Source organism: Sinohyriopsis cumingii, chromosome 6 (assembly GCF_028554795.1).
Source record: "Sinohyriopsis cumingii isolate HCF-2022 chromosome 6, ASM2855479v2, whole genome shotgun sequence".
Taxonomy (NCBI): domain Eukaryota; kingdom Metazoa; phylum Mollusca; class Bivalvia; order Unionida; family Unionidae; genus Sinohyriopsis; species Sinohyriopsis cumingii.
In genome coordinates, this window is record NC_142966.1 from 134,322,224 (window position 1) to 134,334,458 (window position 12,235).

Sequence of the window (12,235 nt, forward strand, 5' to 3'; positions counted from 1 at the left end):
TGGAGGGTATTATATCGATCGGAATGTCGTCAGCTGGCCAATAATTAGCCAAGGAGTAAATATCTTGAATTCTTGGTTATCGATACATTTTCTCAGAAGCACCTTCACCAGACTGTCGAAAAGCTAAACCCTTGTTGAAATTCTATAACGGCCTGAGACTAACTCGTTAGTGGTAAAGGTGAGGGTGATTATGAAAAACGGGACTGGAATATTTTTGTGCACCTAGAGGAATGAAGAATGCGAGAAATATTTGTGGACCATCTCTGAAATCCCACCAAAACGGCAAGTGCGCGATTACCTACAGTAACCCAGTAAATAAGTTATGTCTACAGAAAGGATGTAGCCTACGAGACGCTATTGAACCATATCTCCAATGCAAGCGATTTTCACAAAGAATTACCCTTATGCTGCCACTAAGATTAGAAAATTCTCTTCCAAGTTGTGTAAACTTCAGGATTTAAGCATTTGCTTATACCTTTGTTACGTTAAAAGAAATTTATAATTTACAGTCTTCTTCTTCTTCTTCTTCTTCTTCTTCTTATTATTATTATTATTATTATTATTATTATTTTTAAATCTGCCGGTAATTCTATTTATTGTAGGTTTCTTTTCGCGCCACTCAAGAGTTCCATTTTTTCCGTGCCCTTCTGTAAATGCATGTTAAAACTTCGTGATATTCTGTGATAATATTTTCTTACCTGATTAGTAGTGATTTACAATCCACAGGTCGTGCTGTATTTTCCGTAATTATTTGATTCTTCGTGCTTATTCATGTTTGATGTTATTGATATCTATATTAATATTTATTAAACGTGTTACGGCAAGTCCGCATATGCATGCCGTGCACGTAACCCGATACCGATTTAATCTATCATTAAATAACAAGTACTGTTATTACTGTCATGCGCTCCAATTTTTTGACTGAATTAAATCACCAAGGGGGAAATCGGCGTGTTTTTTAGTGTAGGTCAGATTGATATAGTTTTGTCTCCAAGATGAAGGAATGTTGCTTAAGCAACTTATATCTTCTCTTATATCTTCTCTTTTTTATTGGGGGATTCAAGACAGCGACCATTAACGAATCTGCGTTTATTTCTTTTAAAAAGGTTCAGTGTTCGAATCATTTAATAATTTGTTATATGTGGCTTATAACGAAGTATGTTCAACGAGTATCAACTTTACCTTACATGCAAGTGTGCCAAATTATTGTTTGATTATTTTTTCCTTCGCTCTTCCTTTTCTAATTTCTTGACTGAGTCGTATATGTTTAGGAAATAATACGTATAAATGCGCAGTTTTAGTAGATTGCAAAGTTATTGTAGGTAATCGAGCACTTCTCCGTTTAGATGGGATTTCAGAGATTGTCTAAAAATATGTATCGCAAGGTTCATTCCTCTAGGTACACAAGGATTTATCGACATTTTCTCCCCTTTCGTTTCCCTTTTTGCTCAATAATAACAACTCGAATTAATCTATTCCATGAAATAATTCAGAAAGTAAAGCAAATAAAAAAATTCTACTTTGACACATCTAAATCTCTTTATATTTAAATCATTCAAGTAGTTGTATCAGTCTCCTGGAAGGTCCCCGAGTGGCCGAGTAGTCTAAAGCGCTGTCCGTTACGGACCACTGCCATCTCACCTCTGTCTGAGTGGGTTCGAGTCTAGGATTCAGCCGATGTGGGTATGTGAGAAAGCTTGTCAGTAGCTTCTCGTGGGTCGGTGGTTCTTCCCGGGGTTTTCCCGGGTTCTTCCTCCACCATTAATACTGGCCGCCATACATAGCCTATCGTGTGCTGTAAAATGGCGTTAAACCCCACAACAAAAACAACAACAACAGTCTCCTGGACTACATGAAAGTAGTTATATTAGTCCCCTGGACTATATGCAAGTAGTTGTATCACTCCCTTGACTACATGCAAGTAGTTTCATCAATTCCCTGGACTACATGCAAATAGTTGTATCAGTCCCCTGGAAGCATAATTGAAATTAACATTGCGCCGTAGGTTTACACTCCCCGATGGGGAAAAAGACCAACATCAAATTATCTACTTTCAAACATCCCGGATATAATATCTAACACGCCGTGTGTAATGGCCAATACCCTGTCATTAGCTATACAACACCACAAACTATTCCGTCAACAAGCTGTGTGTAATGACCATTAACCATTGATCTGTAATCCAATAACTCACAGTGTAATATCAACAAGCCGTGTGTAGCAAGTAACTCCCAGTCAGGTACAACCAAGCAATCCACATACGCCTTGTGTAGTGAACAAAACGCCGTTCTGCACTTTCCAAAACAACACACTATGCCAGCAGCAGGATGTTTCTTGTGATCAAGATCCCTTCTCAAGTATCCAAAAGACCCACATAACACCATTAACGTGCTGTTTGTAGTGACCAACACGCGAAACATGTTATCCAATACGCAGCGAGTATCATATAACACCCCACACCATATCATGCAGTGACCAGCACCAGTTATCTACAATCTAACAAACCACATATGTTAATCAACACGTTGTGTATAGTGAACAATCAGTAGTCATCAATTATCCAACGACCCATACTATACTATCAATACGCCATCTGTAGAGACCAACACCCCATTCTCTCCTCTCCTGCAATCCACACTATACCATCAACGCGCCATATGTAGTGACCAATATCCAGACATCTGCAATCCACCCCAGTCAACCATATACTATCAAAACGCCGTATGTAGAAACCACTAGCCGTCATCTTCCATCCAGCATCACACACTATGCAATCAAGACGCAGTAAGTAGTCACAATACACCACCATCTATAATCCAACACCCCCACTATGCAATCAACACGCTGTGTGTAGTGAACAATACCGATTTATCAACAATTCTACACTATATACATGCTATCTACTACGTCTTGTGTAGTGATCAATACACTGTAATCTATTATACAACACTAAACACTATACTTAAAACACGCTATTTGATGCTACCTATACTCTGTCATCTACAATCCTTCACCCTACATATACTGTCCAACACAACATATGATTTGACCACTACCCATACTCCACACAATACTGTCCAACGCGTTCTGTTTAGTGTCAAATTTCACGTCATCAATTGTACACCTCACAGTATATCATAACACGCCGTGTGGTGATCAATACCCAGCCATTTACTATCCATGACCGCAGACGATACTATCCAATACGTCGTGTGTAGTGACCAATACCCCGTTCTCTAATATCCAATACTGCATACTATAACATCGTCATAAAAAATACCAAAAGCAAGTCATCTACAATTCAACACCCCACATAACATTGCAATAAGCTCTGTGTAGTGACCAATCTATATGATCAATACGCTGTGTGTAGTGACTTACTCCCTTGTGGCTGTATGTACTCGATGTGGCCGTAAATCTGTATATATTGTACCAATGTTAAAAAATAAAAACGTTAATCAAGGAAACCAACTCATAATAAAACCAAAGTGAACGTGGTTAAAAATAGCACTTAAATTCTGAAACTGTCATGGCCTTTAGTGGAGACTAAGAGATTCATGAACATTAAATTATAATGACTTAGACTAAAAGTAGTGCTAAGCTTCCAATTTGCAAGTCACAACATACTGTATGGTGTTGGATAGTAGATAACTGGGTATTTGTTGTTGCATACGGTGGGTTAGATACTTATATTTAGGAGGTTGGTTAGTAAATGACGGTATAATGGTCGCTAAACACGACGTGTTGATGGTGTACTGTGGGGTTTTAGATAGAAGATGGCGGGGTATTGACCACTTCACACGATGTTTTGAAAGTATAACGTTGAATATGATGGAATGTAGATGAGTGAAGTGAGCATTGGTCAATACAAACAGCCTGTTGATGTTCTAGTGTGGGTATTGGTCACTCCACCTGGTGTGTTGGATAGTAATTGCGATGTGTTGGATAGTACATGGCAGGGCATTAGTAAATGCACATGTAGTGTTGGATAGTATAGTGTGGGGTATTGGATAGTAAATAAATGAGTATTGATCACCTCACTCGTCGTGTTGCATAGTATAGTTTGGTGTGCTGTATAGTAGATAGTTGACTTTATTGTAATGGGAGTTGGAATGTAATTGACCGGGCACTGGTCACAGTACACGGGGTGTTGGATAGTCCATTGTTGGGTATTTCAACAGAAGATAACATATTATTGGTCACTATACACGGTGTGTTGGATACTATAGTGTGGGGTGTTGGATAGTAAATGATGAGTTATGGGTCACTACACAGGGCGAGGTAAAGTGTTGGTGTTTGGTCACTGCACACGGCGTTCTGGTCGCATAGGGTGTGTGGGGGGTGATAGTAGATGACGAAGTATTGGCCACGTCACACGGCATAATGATGGTATAGTATGGGGTGATGGATAATTGATTATGGGATCAGTTTCACTTTACATGGCGAATTGGATAATATAGTCTGGAGTGTCCGATAGTGAATGACGAGATATTGGCCATTGAGCACTGCTTATAAGATATTTCATGATGGGCGCTGGATAGTAGATGATGAATTATATATCACTACACAATGTGTGTTGATGTGGTATTGCGTACGGTGTTGGATAGCAGGTGAAATTTTAATGACGTTAAGAGAGAGAGAGAGAGAGAGAGAGAGAGAGAGAGAGAGAGAAGTTTCTTGTCTGTTTTATCGACAACTAGGATGTGTAATATGTTATCAGTTTTGTACTTTTTATTTTCAACGTAACCATAGATTCAATGTGTAGAACTCACTGGTTCTATTTTTAAACGGCAAAATTGAAATCAGTTGATATAAGGTAATCATATAATACCTACAATTGCATATGCTTCCTTTTACGTAAAGAAAAGATTCACTCTTGAACAGTTTTATTAAATAAATGACTAGCTTTTGGAAGTGAACTTAAGTATTTCTTTTATGGATACTGTCTCAAGAGGGATCGAGCAAACTGACTGGAATGTATCAGAACATATTTTAATTCGGTTGTTGTTTTGGGGGCTTTTAAATCATGGTATGCTGAAAGCAATAAAATATTTGATAACCTTTGAATTTATGGCATTTTAACAAAAAAAAACCTTACAACAACAACAACATAAACTACAAATGATATAACAAAACACAACCAAGTTGTCCATAAAACAAGAAATATTTCCGCTCACTGGTTCAACCACCTCTCATATTTTCTCTCTCCACCAGATCAGTGAAAAACGTTCTACGAGTACATGCTTGAAAAAAAAAAAAAAACAACATAAAATTATGAATGTTTCAATCTAAAACTAGTCATCTCGGTCGAGTCGCCCGTATTGATCACTGTATATGCATTACATAGCAATGAAAACCGAAGGTGGTCGAGTGGCAGAGACAATGTATTCATTTAGTAAACTACTGTTGTATTTCTGATGTATTTCTCGGGTCCCTGGCGGAAAGGCCCGAGAGTGTTCACATTCACCTGAGCCATACAATGCAATTGTCTATCAGTGTTTATCAAGCGACAATTAGTCCTAGTAAAGAGGAATAAAGAAAACTTTTTTTGATATGGTCAAATTCTACTTTATGTTTAAAATTGTAACAAAATAATCCAGTTTCATCAACCTTGTTTACCACTCCGCGCATTGGGTAAACCTAGGCAAAACGTGAAAGATCCCCCACACTAATAAATAAATAAATAAAACCAGATGACATACTGATGAATACGAATCTGCTAGCTTATGCAAAATACAAGCGGCTTGCCAGTATAGGGCTCATTTTTAAGTTGGTTTAGTGACAACCTTAAATATTCAGAACAGGCGAAACTCAAAAATATCTAACACCCACACTCTTCCTCGTTGTTGGCTACAGTACATGATTAACGTCCATGCTGTATATATAGACATTGGGTGTTTTCTCTTCTTTCACTCCGTATATAACACTATTGTTAGGGGTATAGGGATTATGAGAATGGAAAAGGGAATAGACGTTTTGTTTCAAAGTAGATGGTTGGGACATTATAGAGGGGAGAATTAGTTTTAATTTATTTATAAGAGAATCAAATGGTACTAGACAATAGGGAAACTAGTTTTATTTATAGACTAATAGGTGTAATTAAGCATTAAACTGACTGTTAGCGGTCTGGTACCATCTCCATGTAAAATTCCTTTATGCATCATAGAATCACATACATGTTAAAGCCATGAATATTTTTAACATAGGATCAACTGTTATAGGATAGAAAGACACATCATGTAACAATGTTCTATTTTCCCGCCAAACAGTTACAAACAATTACAATCTACAGGTGCCAAGTGTGAACCACTAAATAAACTTTATAATGTGCATTTGTGTCTTTGGCATAATATTTATTTGAGATTTGTCTTTAATTCTTATTCTCAACGGCCCATGTTTTCAAAAGGAAAGATCTCGATGATTTTCAGTCTGATTAAAAGAGTGATGGAGCTATATTTCACATAGAGTACCCTAACAATGTATATACGGAGGATATTTACATCATCCACTGTGCGTATTTAAAACGCTGGGCACTGTTTGTGCATATAAGGATATCTGAGGTGAGATCATTACATCTCTCGTGTGATTTCCATGCATATTTCTGACATTAATAGACTGTAAGGAAATGCTTGACTATTACATATGAAACTATGTATATATTGACTGGATAACCAATCATGTTCTATTCGTACTATATTATTACAGGCAAGGGGTCTCACTACCGAGCGAATCAAGCTACTTCTGTGTGAGACTGGCTTTGGAAGTCCATATTTCCTCTATCTCCAATGACCGCTAGACAATAATCGTTGTGAACCTAAAGGTTCTTAAACGTCCAAACACTAAATATTTTCTCTAATCGCCTAATGACCAAAAAATCACAAAACTCGGACATTTTTACACTTGCATGGTGTTTCAAGTTTCACAGTTGCATGATTCACCAGTTAGCCGAATATTAATACTTTACGCCATGCCATACAAAACTCAGATACCCATCACACCAAATTCTAATTTCAAAGTCCTAAACACGTATACATATACAATATATTTAGAGAATTCCCTGTCTTAGGAAATAAGGGGGTTTCCATTTTACGAATTTATTCAATGCTTTCATAAAGTCTAGGGAACACTGTACATTATGACGTCTGCCCTAAGAACTATACAAAAAACAGGGGCTGAGAAATATCTTCCAAACACTGGCTCCCCGTAATCAAACAAAATCACTAAAATATATCAAAGTTATAAAAGGAGGCATGAATACAAATAACTCACACCTTTATTTTATTACAACATCATTGTTTCTTTCTCAAGAAAAAAATACCAAGTTTAAAGGAAAAATGCCTATCATTCCAGTTATATAGTGCAAAGCCATAATATGTGAACTCTATTCTTAGTTTTCTTCAGCTTTACACTAATTAGTAAAGAAAGGTGATAAATCATTACGCTGTTAAGGTAATTTAATACCATACCTGAACACAAAATTTTCAGATTTTGTAGACAATGTTTAACTGCTTGAATCAGGTTTGAAACAATTATTACACAGATCCATTTAATTCGGTTTTAAAATACCAACAACATTACAGAACACCCATTGATTTTGTTACAAGCAAACATTTACTTCACTAATCCTGAATATCAACTTCAGGTTTTAATTATCCTCTCAGATTTAGATGCACTCTGCGAGTTTTTAAGTAAGACGCTTCAAATTTTCAATTAATTACTTAATTTCTTAGTTAATGGTATTATAATAAATAAGTAATTTGTTGTTACCTATTATGTAGAGGGCACCTTTTACACCCAAGTTCAGTTTGTCAGCAAAAGTCTCCATCTATAATGACGAGAATTAAACATAACTGAATAAGCTTTGTAATGCATATTCGACAAAATGAAACAGCTTACGAAAAATGCTTTTCTAATTCGACTAAAGCTAATAATGGCTAAGGTAAATAATTGTGTTTCTAATGATGTTAAAATTAATAAAAACATCGCCATCTGTCAAATAACAAAATACTATCCATCTCGAAAACAAGATACTTTCCATCACGAAAACAAACCACTTTTCACCATGCAAAAGCAAATATAGAGTATTGAATATGAATTTTCATCTTTATGATCACTATTATCATCAAGATTCTTGTCGTTGTCATCATCGAATGACATCGTTCTCTTCATCATTCTTCATTAGTATTGATATAAAACATATCGCAGCCGAAAACAATAATAGCAGCAACGGATCATCCAGAACTTCCATTGCAAGACACTGAAATTAAATGGTTGTGCAGTAATTCTTGCAGGTGCGGCAACCAGGGATACATGGAAGAACCACAGAGATCAAAATCGAGTGGCAGAACCAATTCAGCATTCAGGTGGTTGTAGTAGTGTATGTTATCATTTTACGTCAATTATACAAGATGTTTATAAACCTTATTCATAATGCATTTGAGGGTCAAGAAAGTTGTGTCATGTGGGATTAGGAGAAAACATCGTATCTGAGCAACACAGTCGTATAGCTCGATGGCTACTGATCCTTGCATTGACAGGCTTCGAAAATTGAACGTAGAAAGTAGAGATGCAAAGGTAGCGTCCATAACAATAAATACCAGTAGTAGTTGTTGTCATAGTAGTAGTAGTAGTAGTAGAAAGAGGAGGAGGACGAGCTCTAGCAGCTGCATCGTCGATAATAGTAGTTGCAGCAGTGGAGAAAGTAATAGCAGCAGCAGCAGCAGTAGTAATTCTCACAGGCATGCCAGTTGTTAATAGTAAAGCAACAAGAAATATATAAAATACAGTATGGAAATCTTCATTTCAGTAGGGAAGGAACATGAAAGAAAGTATATTTACTTACCTTTTTCACCTCTTGTCGAATTTATAGCTTTAAAAAATTATTCGAATATAAAAATTGTGTTTAGTATTTTCTTTACCTGACTGAACGGAAATTTCGAGATACCCGATTTCTAATCCGAAATATTTAAGCAGTAGACTTTGTATATTGGATATATACTCGTCTGGGATTTGCTGATTAAAGAACCAATAGGATCGTTGATATATGACTACATTAATCGTAAAAAATTGTCTCGACAGTGTTTACAACATTATTTCAGTTACTTTAACTTTTTTGATTGAACTTGTTGATACTTGTGCTCGATGTTCGCCTACCATAAACACCGTGTGTACCTGGTAATTTAGTTTTATCGTAGGGTTTTCATTTATAACTAAAATCTGTAAGCATGACGATAAGTTTTTTTTTTTTTGCTTAACAGGGAACTATCATTATGTAAGGGATTCAAATTGTCAGCTTCAAGGGCCTGAAGGGGACTTAAAGGCGGATTTAGGGGTTTACAAAATTGTACGTGGAAAAGGGTCCTGTCTATATGACCTTAACATGAATTTGTGCCTCAGAATTAAATCATGTATTTATACTATTTCTGGAATTTTAAATAAAATTGTTTATTGCCTGAGCGTTTAATGTAAACGGTAATATGGTAATTAGATTGTAAAGGTGTTTTAACAACCTACGAGTTTCTCCCTATTGGAATAGTATTTCAAGGTTAAAGCAATGTGGCAATCCCTTACAAAAAAATTCAAAGTCAGTAGTTAAATAATGAGAGAGAGAGAGAGAGAGAGAGAGATTCTAAAGTAAGGGAGTGTTTAATTAATACACGAAGTCATATGTTTATCAAACAATTGGAATGTCGGTCAAATGATACACAAAATGTACACTTTAACACAAGTTAGTAAGAATATTGGTTTCTAGGGATGTCAATCGTTTCGTAACCTGATCGCTTCGTAACCGGGGTGTTTCCTACCTTTGTCGTTTTGAAACTGGGGTGTTTTGTTTTTTTACAAACGTTACTACTTATTATTATGGAGTTGAAATTTTTAATTTTGATATACAAAAGGTTTTAGAGGAATTATATATTTTTGCACAACTATTAACCAAATATCCAGGAATCTGATAGTACCGAATGAGATACTGGGAGGCCGCTTCAGTCTTTATTTGTATATAAATCTAAGTGGCGAAAATGGAACCGGGTACAGATGGGTGATTATGACGATTTCTGCCTGGTACAAACTAGTTACCAACCAGGCTTACAGCTACTGGACAATGGTTGGTTTTCTATCGCAAACTACACCAGTTCCAAGTCTTGTCATCTTTGGCTTTTGACAGTATAGGAATACCCTTCGCTGGCATTAAGCTTGCATTTACTACGTATTTATTCACAGCTGTTCAACGTGGTAACTAGTAGGGTATTAGGATCAATACTGTCTGTAAGACCTTCCATGGAACTGTCAGCGAGTCTTCACCAACACGCAGTGGTGTTTGGAACGACCGGTTACTGATGTCGAACGTGTTGTCGACTACACAGTTGTCTGACCGTTGGTTTGAGTCCGATTCGATGTCCTTGAATATCTGTTTGTTGCGGGTGACCTGAACCTAAGGGCCTAGGGGACACCGGCTGTTCTAAATTTAAGTCAACAAAATGACAGGCGTGCAAAGTATAATCAAAGGGGTACAAATATAAAACTATACAAAAATAATAATCCCAAAGGCCATTTAGCTACTGACAATAAAAAACACAATGTTTAAAAAAAATAACGGAGTCGCAAATATCGCTTTTAGGCTACACACCTTTGGAATATAATACTTAACTTTTCACAAGTTTAATACAGATGTTGGATGGTGTTGATAATTAAAAATGCACGAACGCACCTCCGGGTGCGACAACAAAGGTCGTTGGCTACATCAGGGATTGGCATAAAACGTTAAACACACATTTATCCATTGGTCTAATTGGCTTTAAATGAATGCGGATTTCTATTATGGCCTTCACAGCGGGCATCTTTAAAATCTTTTCCTGAATCGAAAGTTATATTGATATGATATCTAGTAAGTCCTAAATGAAAATGGTGCTTCTCCGGATCTCAATATGACTACCACAGTGGCCACTTTAACAATAATGGTATCGCTACTGCTCCTGAATAAACGGTGATATCAACGTGGGTTTTCACAAACGTGAAAAACAAAACAAAACAAAAAAACTTGTCATGATTTCTACATGGAACTAAATGAAAATGATGTCTGACATCAAATGTGGCTGCCATAGCAGCCATCTTACACATCCGTCTATCGCTATTATTCATGGAAGCAAAGTCATAATACCATGGGGTTTTCACCGGAATACTTTCTATGACGTCTAGTCAATGAAAATGATGTCAGTCTAACGACCAATGTAGTCTTGAAGCAGTCACCTTAAAAATCTTTTTATCACTACTTCTCATTGACAGAAAGTCACACAAACATGGCGTCTCCACCAGAAGCCTTCTTATTACATCCAGTTGGTCCTAAATTAAAAGCGTGTGCATCTGAACTTTAGTATGGCACCATTTATAGTCATTTTGATCTTGTTATTGTTACTACTCCTAGCTGGATCGCTATATTTACACAGGGATTTCTTCAAAACATTTCTTTTCATACGGCTCAGATCTGACAATATGACTGTCCTAGTTTACATTGGCCGGAATCAAGCTTAACTGGATTTAAGAGGTCCGCAAATCAAACGTTTTGTGTCTGTTAAATAGCTTAAATACACACGCGTTAAGTAATGACAAAGGAGTGACATCAAGTTGGTTAACCGTGTTATGACATGATGCTGAAAACGTCGCTCTATGTCTCACCTAATATTAAAGCCACGAGGCCGTCTATCCGTAACCTTCAAAGTTATTGCTTTTTAGGTCGATGGCTATGACACAGACCTGTTGGAGAAATAACCGGGTTTTCCGAATTCTGACGAGAGTGAACGTGAGAATTTTATTCTATAATGGCAAGAGAACTTTTCCGGGCTCGTTGCCAAACCACGCGCAGTGGTTGTAGTGATAATCATCCCCTCCCTCCCACGACACCTTCTGCTGCAGCGAAAGTACGAGTATTCCCAGCTAACTGTAAATAGGTTTCTCATGGTAGGGGTGACCTCACTTGCTCGATATTAATTTGGACCGCGACCTCGTACCTCCACGAAACAAACTGGTACCCGCTGACTTCATGTTACACCAGTAGCGTATACCCCTTGGTGACGCAGGCGCCTATTTTGCTATCTGCGCCATCACTTTGCCGTCACGCACGCATGGCCACTCTGCCATATCTTTGTTGGGTCGGAGCAAGTTCTAATTACGGTTTCCAAAAGCAGATTAAGCGTCTAAGACGCTGGTTCGCTGAGTCCCTCATACCAGATGAATATGG

General features: G+C 37.1%; 1 protein-coding gene across 1 annotated transcript in view; it reads right to left on the reverse strand.

Moving 5' to 3' along the window:
• LOC149798037 (uncharacterized) overlaps window positions 1-12,235 on the reverse strand; it is a 120,986-nt gene that overhangs the window by 58,878 nt on the left and 49,873 nt on the right. Inside the window, exon 6 of the mRNA XM_089963127.1 lies at window positions 7,768-7,825. The gene's annotated coding sequence lies outside the window, so the exon portion shown is untranslated. The remainder of the gene's footprint in view (window positions 1-7,767; window positions 7,826-12,235) is intronic.